We start from the raw sequence: 14,995 nt of genomic DNA on the forward strand, positions 1-14,995 counted from the left end.
ATTTATTAAATTTATATACTGCTCTTCATCAGAAGGTGTCAGGGCAGTTCACAGAATAAAATACAAGATAAAATTGCAAGTAAATAATTGCAACAAAGCAATAACCCTCCCTTCCCACAGACACATTTTAAAAGGCTGTAGAATATTAATTGGTCAAAGGCCTGTTTGAAGAGGAATGTTTTTTCGCCTGGTGCCTAAAATTATATAATGAAGGCACCAAGCAAACCTCCCTAGGGAGAGCATTGCACAAATGGGGAGCCACTACAGAAAAGGCCTGTTCTCTTGTTGCCATGCTCCGGACCTCAAGTGGAGGAGGCATGTGAAGATGGGCCTCAGATGATGAACAGAGTCTGGGACAGTTACAGGTAGGTAGCCATGTTGGTCTGCTATAGTCAAAACAAAACGAAACAAAAATTCCTTCCAGTAGCACCTTGGAGACCAACTAAGTTTGTTCTTGGTGTGAGCTTTCATGTGCATGCACACTTCTTCAGATACACTGAAACAGAAGTCACTAGACCCTTATATATAGTGAGAGAGTGGGGAGGGGTATTACTCAGAAGGCAACCCCACATATGACATGTTGCACTGTCAACAGATGATCCTCATGCTTACATGCATATTTGGATGTGTGTTCAATGTACACATGTAGTGCTTTTTCCAGCATGTGATACACACGACAGCCTTCTTGTACATCCAGGCTCTCCCTGATTAGACTGGAGCACAGGTATGTCACAAGTTGCAGAGTTGGCAAACTGCAGCGAAGGATGTCTTCTTCAAATCTCACCTCAGCCATAAATGGCTTGGTTTCCACCAGGTGCTTCCCTGCTGCTTTCTCAGTGTGGGGGACAATAGTATTGACTGAGGTAAAGTATATGAAGCACTTCAAACACTTCAAAATGTAATATAAATGTTAACTATCACTAAGCTTTCCTCCTATTTTTCTCAGTTGTTTAAAATGTTGTTTTTTATTATAACCACTCAGGGAAAAACACACACAAGTTTCACAAATTCCCATAAACTCTGTTTAGCATGGGCTTTTATCAGGGAGATACAAGAATTTGCATTATTTTACAGGAAAACATGCAGGGCAAGAAGTGAAGAACAGTAAACTGAGCTATAAAAATATATCAGGACCATCTCCTTCACACACGCAACATCTGGCATGATGTCAAATCACTGGGGAAAATATTAGATGGCCCTACTTAATTTTTTGGTGGAGCAGGGTGGTATTTCTTCAATGTTTTTAAGTCAAACTAGCACATTCTTTCACTTCTAATTTTCCTAATGGATTGGATATGGAAAATGACCCTTTGGCAAACAAATGCCCTGGGAGTAGTTTAACTTGTCACGGTGTTATTTATTGTTTGCTTCCAGGTTTCTGCATTTTCTTTTCCTGTTGCTTTTTCCCGTAGAATGCTGTGTAATTTACGAGGGGTTTGCTGTGTGACCTTGTTTGTGTGTCAGGTAGGGAGAATTACACCCAGAAGCTTTTACATTTACATGATAAATTGGCTGCTCTTAAAATGACAAGGATTTGGTCTGGCCCTGTACTGTATTTTCAAACTTAGGATTGAGGAAGAACCGAAGGCATGTTTTATTGCTGTGGTTGCTGATGCATCTCTATTGTTTGGACTGAAAAATTCTTGTACCCTTGACTAAGCCCTTCAATACAACATAAGACTGCATTACTATCAGTTTCCATCCTTGCAAATCCACCCCCTAGCTGCTAGGTGGTCATTTCTGCAGTCTCATTTCCCACACAGCTGCTTACTGCAAGCTGCATAGCCAGGGACATTCTCTTGCAATGGCCAAGCCTCCTTGACGGCAAAGTTATTGAACCAACCAAGTGAATGCTGCTAATGATTCCTCCACCCTCTGCCTTCCAGAGTGGAAACAATCACATCTAAGACTTGATTTGGCTTGTAGTAAAATCACTCATTGACTGGACTTTGGGGGTGGGGGGAGTGAGAGAATATGAAGCTGTTAAGTGGTTTCCAGCACTATCAGGAAATCAAATTGCTGTAGATATACCATATATGCTACAGTTTAGTATAGGGTTCCCAAGGTGCAAACCAGAGAACACACAGATAATGTCTATGAAGCAACAGGAGAAAAAGCATCGCCCCCGCACACCGTATGCTGTTGGGTGCGCCACTGCCCTACCTGCTGCAATGATCTCCTAGGACTCCAGGTATGCTGTGTAGCAAACAGCTGGTGGTAATGGACAGTGGGACAGGGGTGTGTGTGCAAAGAAGCCACAGCTGCCGCTTCTCTTGTTCATTAAGGAATTTAAAGTTACATGTTCTCAAAGTTGCAAACTGGCATCCCTTTCAACCATGAGTGCTAGTGTACATGTTTGTAGTAGGTGGGGATTATCTCTCTGCAATTTTTTTTAATGCAACGTGCTTCTTAGTATTATTTTATCTTAGGCTTACAAAGTATAAAGGGTAACACACAATTTTGGCGTCTGACCCGTAAATGATGTACTCATGTTTTCTTTGTTTGTTATTAAATTTGTAAATTGCCCTTCATCCAAAGATCACAGGGTGGTTCACAACATAAAAACACAAAATGAAAACACTGAATACATAATAAAACAATAACAAACCAATAACTCCTTCCCACAAACACACTTAAGAGGCCATCGAATGTTAATAAGCCAAAGGCCACTTTACAGTTCTCGAACCTGCATACTTTCATCCTCTTCTCACTGCATTCCCTTCCCTTTTTTGCTGTTGAACAATGGGATGACCATGTTGCACAATAATGGCCAAGAGAAAGTATAGCTACACTCAGTCAACATGACCCAGAGCTTCATCACAGTATCACCTTAGCATCCATCCTTTCCAGCCCTGAGGTTGCCTAATGGACACATTGTCTAGTTCAAAATGCTCACTTTTTCCAAAGCCCAAATGGTTGCCATTTCCAATGATAAATAATAATAATAATAATAATAATAATAACACCCTGCCAAAGTTATTGTGCCAGTTTAATAGCTACATGACTCACAAACGTTTGCCAGCTGAACTCTTCTAGTAGATGCAGAGCTGGAGAAAGTTTTACCGATTGAATATTTTGTGTGTTGTGCACATGTTAAAAGACATGGCAGTTCAGGAACAGTTCTGGCAACCTTTATCTGTGGTGGCAAATGGCTTAGTTCTCATGGACAAAAAAAAAGCCATTGGGTTGCCATTGAGCAAAATCGACCATTGATTGGAGTCCAGTGAATGTTAGTGCCTTGGCAAGGATATGGCATGGTGTGCACCAGGGGTCAGCTACCTTTTTCAGCCATGGGCCGGACCACCGTCTCTCAGACCATGTGGTGGGCCAGACTATATTTGGGGGGGGGGATGAACAAATTCCTATGCCCCACAAATAACCCAGAGATGCATTTTAAATAAAAACACACATTCTACTCATGTAAAAACACACTGATTCCCAGACTGTCCACAGGCCGGAATGAGGTGATTGGGCCGCATCCGGCTCCCGGGCCTTAGGTTGCCTATCTCTGGTGTGCACTGATGTTGATTGGATCACCAGATGAGCATTATATGGGGAGACAATTGCACACTAGAACTGGACCAAACATCTGAACATGCTGGAAGATAGCTCAACAACAGTAGTGGTCAACAACTGCCATCTCTTCACAACTCCTTTCAAGATGCAGCAGGAGTGTTGAAGAACAAGGAAGCACTGAACGTGGGTATGTTTCTCCCTCCTCTTGCCCTCTGATATGGCTGCCTCCAAACAGGTGCAGGCTATGGAGAATTTAAGTTATGCCCAGCAGAGTGAGCATCTCCGCAGCTGGGCAAACAGGGCCAAAGCTGTCTAGCCCCACAGCAGCTGTTTTGTTTTATACTCCCAACTGTAAATTTCAAAAAGTCACACCCACCATCTGTGAAGCAGGAGACAGCTGAGTGATAACTTAAAGTGCTGCAAGATGGAGAGGGATTAGCCAGAAAGCGGTGAGGGGGAAATACTGGATACTTTTATAAGTGTGTGGGGGGGGAGCAGAAGGAAGGAAGGGCTGGTGTTCCTTTGATCTGTTTTGAAGCAAAAATTGCTACAGGCAGGATAATATTAGTTTAAATGCTTTTTAAGCAAAGCTATGGGACAGTACCAGCTTGAGCTGTCAGCTGTGCACCCCAGAAGCCATTCCTATCTTTTTTTTTAAAAAAATGAAAAGGTCTGGAAAGTAATGAGAAAGGATGCAGTGGCTCCTTCCCCACCTGCTCCAGTGGTCCCTTTGTTCATTCTCCTCTCCAGCTTGTTGTAGCAAGCAGCACTTTACTTTTGCAGCACAGTAACAGAGGCAAAGGGACAAGGGAGAGAACAGAGTTCGAATTAAAAGTTACAGGCATGAACTTCAGTTGACAGGCTGCAGGCCAAATACAAGCACTGGTTTCTTCTCCTCTCAGGATTTCAAATAGGTAATTAAGTGCTGGGGGTGCATCTTGATTTCTTCTTGCTTTGATGCGTTACTCAAATAAAGAAAATGGTGATGAAGACAGCAATTTCTAATTAGAAGGGTCATGAAGATATTCTAGCTGAGCCTCCTGCCACTGTAATTGGGGCCACTTCTGGATTGTCACTGATTTGTGTGTGCGATTCGATTGCATACTGGTAAATGCAGGTTGCTGCGCAATTAAAATGGGATTTGGTCTCTTGCGCAACAATCCCACCTTCAAAAATAAAATTGGCCTTTTGGCAGAAAGGAAAGTGATGGGAAGATGCACTGAAAAGTGTGAGGTAATTGCTTGATGTGATGTCATATAACCCCTCCCCAATCAAATCCGAATGATGCTTAATAAATGGTGTTCTATAATCTCCCTGCAAACCTTGTGCAAACGAAGTAGGGTGGATGCCAAATAATCTGAAAGAGGTTAGGATCCTCCACATGCAATATTTTCAATAAATTAGCCCACACAATACGAAGGCAGAGAGCAGGCCCCAGCTAGGTGCCGGAAATACTTGCAGGACAACTTTAATAAAATAAATCTAGATTCCTCAAGAAGGGAGCAGTCACAAATGCCATAGGAGGAGGAGAAGAAAAGAGGCCCCCACCAATCTGATCTGGGGGGAATATCTCTCCAATCCCAAATACAGTAATATGAACCTTTCCTTAGCATAAGAGCAAAACCTGTTGGCTGAGCCTCTGCCAACATTTTCTTAGCTGTTTAACATGTCTGCCCTACCCAATACCTCACCTCAAATTCCTGGCTTCAAGTGGTCATTACTTAGGCATCAGATTAAAACTCACCATGCATCTAGCTCACTTTAGAAACAACCCCCTCCCCTCAAAAAAATGTTTTTTCTACCACAGATTTGGGGAAGTATTTAAAAGGTTTGTTCCTGTTCTTCCTTTGTGGAGGATGGACTGTGTCTTCTCTCTTGGCATTAAATTACAGGCTGATTCACCAACCATTTTTGAGACCACAAAAGGCACACCTACGCCATACATTTAACACACATTTAAAGCATGTGACTTCCCCCCAAGAATCTTGGGAACTGTAGTCTACCCCTCACAGAGCTACAATTCCCAGCATCTTTAAACAACTACAGCTCATAGGATTCTTTCAAGGTACTTTGGGGGAGAAACAAAAGAGGATGCCTTCACCCCGGTGTGGCTCCCCTTTATTGCATACACAGCCTGACAAGACAACAGCATACCGTAACCCCCCTCCCAACAGCCTACGATTTGATATGGCTTATTTGACCCAACAACACACAGACCCTGTCATGTCACACACAAAAACAAAACTCACTGCAGTCAGGGCAATGCAACCAATCTCACCCTGGGCTCCCCAATCTCTCTCACTGCCAAATAAAACTAATAAACGAATAGATGAAGAACCTATCCACATGACACTAACATAACTATGCAGAAGAAGGAAAAATCATTAACCCCCCCCCTTTTCCCCACTTCTCTTTCCCCACATCTTTCACCCCTCCCCAACTTCACAATGCCTATGATAGCAATGTCTCACACCGAATGTAACTGACCTGTAGATAGGACTCTATGAACTGAAAACAGAGATGCTATAGGTACCTTTGTTATCCATGAAAATCTTTTAATAGAAACTTTTTAAAAAGTGTATGGTGCTTTAGATGTATGGTGTGGGTGTATCACAGTACAACAGCAGCTCTCTGGGATCAAAGGCACGAAAAAGCCTTTCCCATCACCTGCTGTTTGATACTTCACCCTGGAGACACCAGAGATCAAACCCGGAGCCCCCTCCTACGCACAAATAACATACCGGTACCCCTCCCTATGTAGTTTCCTCCTCCAATACTAAAATGATAGAATAGTTTTGGCAAAGCACATTCATGGTCAGATTACAAATCACCGCATCTCAGACAACGAACTAGTAACAGGACCCTGTAAGTTGCTCATTAGCATCTTCCTGGGACACGTTTCTCCACAGTCTTGATTGCAGGTGTTTTCTCTATAAGCTGAAAGCTCTACTCGGGACAGTTGCATGGTGAGATGTGAGGACCTTTAGAATCCCTGTTCTGAAACATATTGGGCACTTGAAAATGCAAAGAAAAACTCGCTCCTCATGCCAAAGACACACCAACCCTTATGCTAGAGAAATTCAGTGAGTTCAGTAGATGTACTCCTACAGCTGAAAAAGAAATGATAACCTGCTTATCATGTGCCTATGGAGCCTTAAAGTGCTTTGCAATCTCTCTCTCTCTCTCTCTCTTTCCAAATCCAACCAAATAACTTTCATTTAATACAATTTCTTAAAATCAGGTTTCCCGCTCCTGTTGCAAACATATGTCGACTGTTTCCTCCCGTTGCGGCATCATTTCTTATTTAGTGTCCAGTTGTCATCCGTCTGAAGTGCTTTGCAATCTCTTGTCTTACAAAGTCTTGTTGTCCTCACAACATTGTGGTGAAGTAGGACATTGTGATTAATGTTAAACAGATGAGAGCTGATTATTATTTATTATGTTATTATTATTTATTAAATTTGCATACCACTCTTCATCCAAAGATCACAGGGCAGTTCAGAACATAAAAATACAAAATGAGAACACAAAATACTTAATAAAACAAGAACGAAAACAAACCAATAACCCTGCTCCTACAAGCAAATAGAATGTTCAATCAGCCAAAGGCCAAGTAATAGAGAAGCATTTTTGTCTGGTGCCAAAAGATATGTAATGAAGGCACCAGATGGGCTTCACTGGGGACAGCATTCCACAAATGAGGAGTCACTGCAGAAAAGGCCCATTCTCATATTGCCACCCTGCTGGAATTTTGTGGAGGGGCACATGATTATTATTATTATTATTAATACCCCACCCTTCCCGGTTCAGAAACCCTGGCTGAGGGCGGCTAACAACAAATTTAAAACACTTAATTGTAATACAACAACATAAAAGCAGCATAAAATACAGTATAAAAGCATGAATAACAATAAAATTCAAAGTTCAAAAATCAATTGGGGAAATCCATCCAATAAACATTAGATAGTCACCAGGGCTAGCTGATGAAGGATGGTGTTTTCCCAAATGCACCAAACAGGTTTAGGCCTAAAGAAGGACTTGAACCATGCCCAGACAAGTGCCTCAGTCCATTGGAACACGATTCTCTCTAGTAACCAACAAAGGCGCACCCGCTCAGTGTTATTCTCACGTGAGGGCTTCCCCAAACAATTTTATCACATGGTGAGACGTAGATTGACTGAACAGAAGCCAGAAATTGCCCACGGCTACAGGGTCTCAGAAGGGAGGAGTAAAACTAGTCATCAGGAAAGAAACGCAAACTTGAATTCAAAGATGGATATGGAGCTGAAATAAATTATTTACAAATATCTGAAATCACTAATGTTTCCAATTTTGCCATACACATTTTTGAAGAAGAAATCTCAAAGCAAAATTCATATTCACATTTTTAACAAAAAATCTAATTCTTTAAACCAGGGGTCGCCAAACTTAACTGGCCTTGGGCCGGTTCCTCCAGCGCCAATCGCGTGGCGGGCCAGAAGGCAGGGGAGCACGCGCCCATATGCGCACGCACTCACTTTTCTGGCACAGCACCGAAAATAGCTTGTGCACGTGTGCACGGGCCTCCACAGACCCAGAAGTGCGCGGAAATGACGCTTGCGCATAAGCTATTTCTGGTGCCGCGGCGACCTGGAGTTGGGCAGCTGTGCTGGTAAGAGCAGGTGGCGGGGGTCGTCGGGGCCGGATAATTGGTTCGCGTGGGCCGTATCCGGCCCATGGGCCTTTTGTTTAGGGACCCTTGCTTTAGACTTGTAGGCATCTCCTTGATTATTTTGGTTTTGGCAGACTTAAACTAAGATGTGATAAGATGTTTAAAAAATTACTTTAGATTGTAAGTTGCGGATTCTTAAATACTATTTACAGAATATTCAACTCAAATTTTCAAGGAAGAATTTTTGAGGAGACTTTTTGGGAGAAAATTCATTTCTGCTAAATTTAGATGTCTTATGAGAGAGACAATAATCCTCTCATGACCAGTCCGGGTGCAGGAATGTAGTGGGAAGATCAGACTAGAATATCATAGAATTATAGAATTGCAGAGTTGGAAGGGTTCCCAGGCATCATCTAGTCCAGCTCCCTGAAATGCAGGAATCTCAGCTAAACATCCATGACAGATGGCCATCTATAGCCATCCAACCTCTGCTTAAAAACCTCCAGTGAATGAGAGTCCACCACCTTCCAAGAGAGCCTGTTCCACTGTCAAACAGCTCTTACTGTCAGAAAATTCTTCCTGATGTTTAGTCAGAATCTCCTATATTGCAAATTGAATCCAATGATTCAGGTCCTACCCTCCAGAGCAGGTGAAAACAAGCTTGTCCATCTTTCATGTGACAACCCTTCAGATAGTTGAAGATGGTTATCATATCTCCTCTCAATCTCCTCTTTTCATCATCACCACTAATTTCTGACATCTCCAGAGAAGCTATGCCCTTGTTTACATCCAACTCTTCTCACACATCACATCACATCACAGCCACCAGTGACACTGCAGAGTCTTTCTTCAAGGTCACCATGTTCAAGTTTTGTATGATAAGCTGCACAAACTAGTGCAGGCTTTGAAGGACACTGTAATGGCACCAGGCCATTTCCAAGGGTATGTCCATGAGTCTCTTGTCTCCACCACAAGCAGAACACAACTTTCCTGGCACAGCCAGCCAAGTGGCTCATTTCTGATGCTAATTGCCCTTGATGCCTGTGTGAAGGGGAATGGTGGGGGCTAACGGTTTTTTTATCATCCATTTTATTGGCGTCCGTTCCGAGTTGCAATTTCATTTGTTGGATAAGGCCTGGCATGATGCTCAGAACTCCCCGTTACGAAAGCAGCTAGGCTGTTGGGAACACAGGCACACAATGAAGGTCAAAGTCCCAGGTGTTCTCCCCAGCATGGATATGATTTTCAGGTGCTGATCAGTCAGCTCTGGTACCGCAAAGCACAAACTTGACTAACTATTTGCAGCTCAGATAGATTGCTACAGAAGTGGGCGAGCATGAGCACAAGAATCAGACCCTCATTCCTGCAACATTTGGTTGGAAAAAGCTGGGCTGCCCACAGATTAAATAATTATTTATCACTTTTCAACCAATTCATTAAACTTTAATCCTCTTGTACTACAAGTTCAATATAGCTATATTTTGCAGTACTGAATAAAATGTGAGATAACTCGCAAAACCAAAAGCCACTATTCTGTTAAAAGAAATATGTGTGTGCTTCATTGACACTTAGTCCAAACCATTAAAATTTGCCCTTACTTATGGCTGGTTTTGTTGATTAAGGCTGCAATCCTAATTGCTTGGAAATAAGCCCCATTAAATACAACATGACTTTCTAAATACATATTCTTAGGATTGCACTCTCATTTACCAAGTGAGTTTATACAGTTCCAGTTAATTTGCCAGTTTTGCCTTATTTAATGAGTAGGGGCCCAGGTCATTTTTGTCCACACCAGCATTAGCCATACACAGAGTATAAAATTAATGAAAATGCTTAACTTGGGTCAATCAATTTCCGTGGCTCTATTCTGAGTAGAACTTCATTGGATGGTTGCCCTATAGAAAATAGAACCAAGAAGAAGCCCAACATTATTTTATTGATCACAACCCCCCTTGATGAAAACACAGATTTAGGTATCCTTGTTCTCGAAATGTTGTGAACAACATACAAGTAAGGTGTATCAACTCAGATTAGCCTTAAAGAAATAGCTTGAGCTGCTCACAAGCTTCTGTGAAGACAGCCTTGATGACATCTCAACAAGGAAAGACAACACTAAAAGAAAGACCATCTTGCAGCAGAGGGCGGGTGGGTGGCAGTGACAAGGACAACGCCAAGGATGAGGTCGTCAGCTGGAATGACTTGGAGGCAGGCAGAAGCTGCTGAATCAAGAGCAATCAACAGCACCACAGCTGCTGCGGGTGGAAGGAGGGGAGGGGGGCTGCAGTTGCTGGTGGCACTTTTGTCTCTGAATATGCCAACAAACTCTCCTGTGTTCATATCTACCATTCCCTCTGGCTCCCAAACAGTTGGCCCTAATCAGCAGAAGGCCTGACAGCTGTAAACGGCTATACATATGCATGCATCTATATTATACCCACAAATATATATATATATATATATATAGAGAGAGAGAGAGAGAGAGAGAGAGAGAGAGAGAGAGAGAGAGAGAGAATGCAGCTGCTGCAATTCTTCCTCTACCAGCGTGGCTCAGGCATGTGCTCCCCTCTCTTTTTGGAGGGTTACTTGACCTAGTTTGGAGGAGCAAGTTGTTTGTGCAATGATGAGTTCACCCCGTTGGTGCTTTTGATTTAGGCTGAATCACCTTGATTGAGCAATGACAACTCCTTGAACTTGGTGGCTTTGCTGACAGGGCAGAAAATGGGCTGAGATGATGGAATGTGCATGAGTAGAGGAAGTGGTAAGTGAAGGTATATGGGGAGCTTTGCAAAGTAATGTCCTACCACTGGTTCACTGCTCTAAAGAGACACATGCTGACCCCGAAACCTTCTCCATAATCCTAGGTGTATGGGAGCTGACTATGGGTACTCTTTGGTGTACGCCCTATACTGAGTCAGCCAGACCATTGGTCCATCTTCATTATTTCCCAAACTTTGGGTCTCCATTTGTTTTTGGACTACAATTATCCATGACCACTGGTCTTGCTTGCTAGGGATGGTGGGAGTTGTAGTTTAAAAACAGCTGGAGACCCAAGTTTGGGAAACACTGATCTATCTCCATACTCTCTACACCAGTAGGAGTCGTCCTGGTACCATCCAGGTGCTCTGGGCTGCAACTCCGCTCATCCCTAGCCCTTGGTGGCTGAGCTTGATGGGAGTCCAGAACATCTGGAAGGACCAGGTTGACCATCCATCTTCTACAGTCACTGGCAGTGGCTCTCCAATATTTCAGACAGGGGTATTTCCTAGCCCTACCTGGAGATATCAGGGATTGAACCTGGGACTTTCTGAATGCAAAACAGGTGCTCTACCACTGAACACGGTTGAGGAATCTGTGGCCCTCCAGATGTTATTTGCCTCCAAGTCCCATCAGTCCCAGCCTGCACTGTGAATGGATAGGGATGCTGGAAGATGTCCAGCAACATCCGGAAGGTCATAGGTTTCCCATCCCAGCTAGAAGGACATTGTGCCCATCCTGTGTTTACTCTTGCTCCGTATGCTCCATGCCTGAGCCTTTAGGCTTAGCACTGTAAACACCTGAATGGCGAGACCCATGGAAAACACAGACTGCCTCTCCCAATGACTGTAACTTTTGCTTTCTTTTCCAAAGAGCAATCTTTGTAACTTTTTTTGTATTTTAAGTGAATGTCTGAAGGGACTGAGACATGACTAACAAGGATGGCGATTTCCTGAGCTCAACTCACATGACCTTCTGCGATTAAGCCCTAGTGGAAAGTAAGCCCGTCTACACCCTTGTTTTTAAAAGGTTGTCCCTTATATAAGCACCTTGTCTCCTGTTTAACAACATCACAGCGCTGCACCACATCCCTTCTCTCATGTCACCGAGAGCATCACTGCAATGTGAAGCAACCCATTAATTTTGAAACAAATCTGACATCTCTATGTGCAATCATATGGATCTTAATTATTACCAGGGAGATTGAGCAGGCAGCAATAGAGCTTAATGGGTGCTAAAGCTTGCTCAGCCCCAGCTCCAATTTTTAATGCCAGGGCTCAACCCAGGAATACATTAAGAAGAAAAAGATGAAAGGGAGACAAAGTAGGCGCAGAGTCCATTTCTTTCTAAGTAATAAGTGGTACCTAACAGAAGTCCCCACACACCAGGGATTGGGTCAAATAAATTTCAGATCAGACTGAGGTGTTTCCATATAGGTTTTTAATCTCTGCTATCTCTTTTCCTATAAATCTAAGACCTGGAGGTGTGTGTTTATAATCTTCCTTGATGGTAAATCTCAAAGACAAGTAGGTCTCCAAAGCTTCAACCTGGGTGCAGGGTGGTGGGGAACATCAGGCCCACCAGGTCATTTTGGTCAACTCAAACCCATTTGCACTACACTTGGGTCGAAGAAAGGAGATTGCAAGGCAATTTGAAGCCCTGACTTTCAGCTGATGGTCAGCACTTGAAGAGAAAGCCCTGTACTGTAGAGTCAAAGCCCCAACAATCAGCTTGGATTGTATATTTAGGATTTAGGGGGTGCAGGGTGGGGGAGAGAAGCAAGGCCACTCCATTGGCTCTGCTGGGAGACCAGCTCCTTTTGGATCCTCCTGTTTCCATGCCAGCTGGTTGTTCTTAAAACTTTAAGTACTGTAGTAGCATTAGTCCCCCCCCCTCTATCCCATTTTCCTTTTGTGCTGTGTTTCAGATTGTAACCCTGTGAGCAGCCACTACCTTGCTTTGTGGATCTTAGGGTAAGTTGCTCTAAGAGTCTTTTTGGCTGGAAAGCAGGCTTAAAAAGTGCTTTGAATGAATGAAAGAACAAATAAATGCGGTTTTCATAAGTTCTGTCCAACCAGAGCAGATTTTTTTCTTCTTCTACTTTGCATCAACTTTTCAAATGCTGAGCACAGATTGGAAGTATCTTGAAACCTGGCAGTGGTTAGAAATGCACTACAGTGTTCTAAACATTAGTAATACATCAGCTCAAATGGTGCGATTGGAGGATAAGCAATGCCACCGAAATGCAAACCCAGTCTGTGGCGTTAGCCAAGGGAGTTTGCAGGTACCAAAGTAACCACCAGAGGGCCCCCATCTGATACCATCAGTTCTACCGTGGGGGTGGAAGAAGGCTTGCATTCCTTTTAAAATGGAGCTCCAGTAAGCAGTCCAACCAATAAGCTCCATACATGCAAATGAGCTGTGAGATGAAGAAACCTTATTTATTGTGCAGCTGTCAGATATAATGTTTTTTAAAAAGTGTGAGGTGGGTACCCTTATTATGCATCCTCCCTGCTTTCAATGTATTATGGGGCATCCTTCCCAATTTGAGTTAGGGTGCACCAGTAAGCAGTCCCAGAACAAGTACCAGCAGTTTTTCAAGTGATGTAACAAAAAAGTTACTTGAAGTATGTGATGTGACAGACACCTTCAAATATCTAAAGGGCTGCCACATGGGAGCTTGTTTTCGGCTGCTCCAGAGGGAAGGCCCCAAACCAATGGAGTCAAATGACGAGAAGAAAGGAGATTCCGACAAAATATTAGGAAGAACTTTCTGAGGGTAAGAGCCATTCGACAGCGCAGAGGCGGATTTAGGGGAGAGCGACCGGTTCAGTCACGCTGGCCACAGAACCTCAGGAGACACCGCAACTATTATTTAGAATGGAGCGCCAGAGGTGGGGAACCACTTGCCTTCCAGATGTTGGTGGACCACAACTCCCATTGTCCCTGACCACTGGCCACACAGGCTGGGGCTGACGGGAGTTGGAGTCCTACAGGTTCCCTATCCCTGGACCAGGTGACATCAAAGGTCTCACCCAACTCTATGATTTTAGAACTGGCATGGGAACTTCTCCCATGGTCCACCACCTACATTCCAATGCGTGCAAAGCAAGAGGTAGTAGCCACATGGGAGGCGCTCCCCCTCACTTCTCTGGTAATGTAAGAATCAGCCCAGGATATTGTCAATTCCCAAAGGCTCACAATATACTGCAGGCATAAGCACAAGGTGCAAACAAACGAAGGAGGAGGAAACATTGGGGGGGGGGGAGAGTGACATCCATCTGCTTCCATTACCAGAGTTTTCAGTGGCAAGCAAACAGGCTCAAATCTTTTCTGCAGGGAGTCTCGTTCCCTACCAGCACCTTTAGGGCAGGGCACATGCCTGTATTTAGGTTCATGGAGAGCACGCATTTCCCATGAAATCCAAACAAATGTTTGAAAGCAGGGGGGAAACACAACCATGCCATTGTGAGTTTAACACAGAAACCTCAACATCAAAACATGCAGGCTGTGGATTTCTAGGGTTAAATCTTCTCTCCTGTCCTGGAAACAAGGGGGTCCCACCCAATCTGTCTACCTCGAGAGAGCATTGAAAACTCACTGAAGGGAATATTTGTTCAGGCAGACTACAGTCACCATCATGGAACTCAGGAATCAGGATGATTCCGAGGGGGACAAACACTGAGCTGGCTTCACAGATGCAACACAGGAACCCAAGTTGGAACCAAAAGACAAAGAAATGAATGTTCGGCACGCCCCTACATTTCACCCCACACAGACACGCAAAGCAAACCCCCCCCCCCATTTAAAAAATGGTACATTCACCATTAAGGTCTAAATTACACAGTTTGGAAGTGGAAGGGGGCAGCTGAAGATTAACCACATTCCAGGGGGGGTGGCCAGACCTCTCCCTTTCCACAATTAGTTGGAATCTCAGCTTTCATTTTTTAAAATGGGGGTAAACAATTTCCCCAGCTGTCAAACAAAAGCGAGAGGAAGGCCTTGCAGCAGCAAACGAGATGGAAAGATTCAGAGGCTCAAGGGGGTTTCAAGCTGCCTGTCAGCAGAGCGCTG

Source organism: Lacerta agilis, chromosome 5 (assembly GCF_009819535.1).
Source record: "Lacerta agilis isolate rLacAgi1 chromosome 5, rLacAgi1.pri, whole genome shotgun sequence".
Lineage (NCBI taxonomy): Eukaryota > Metazoa > Chordata > Lepidosauria > Squamata > Lacertidae > Lacerta > Lacerta agilis.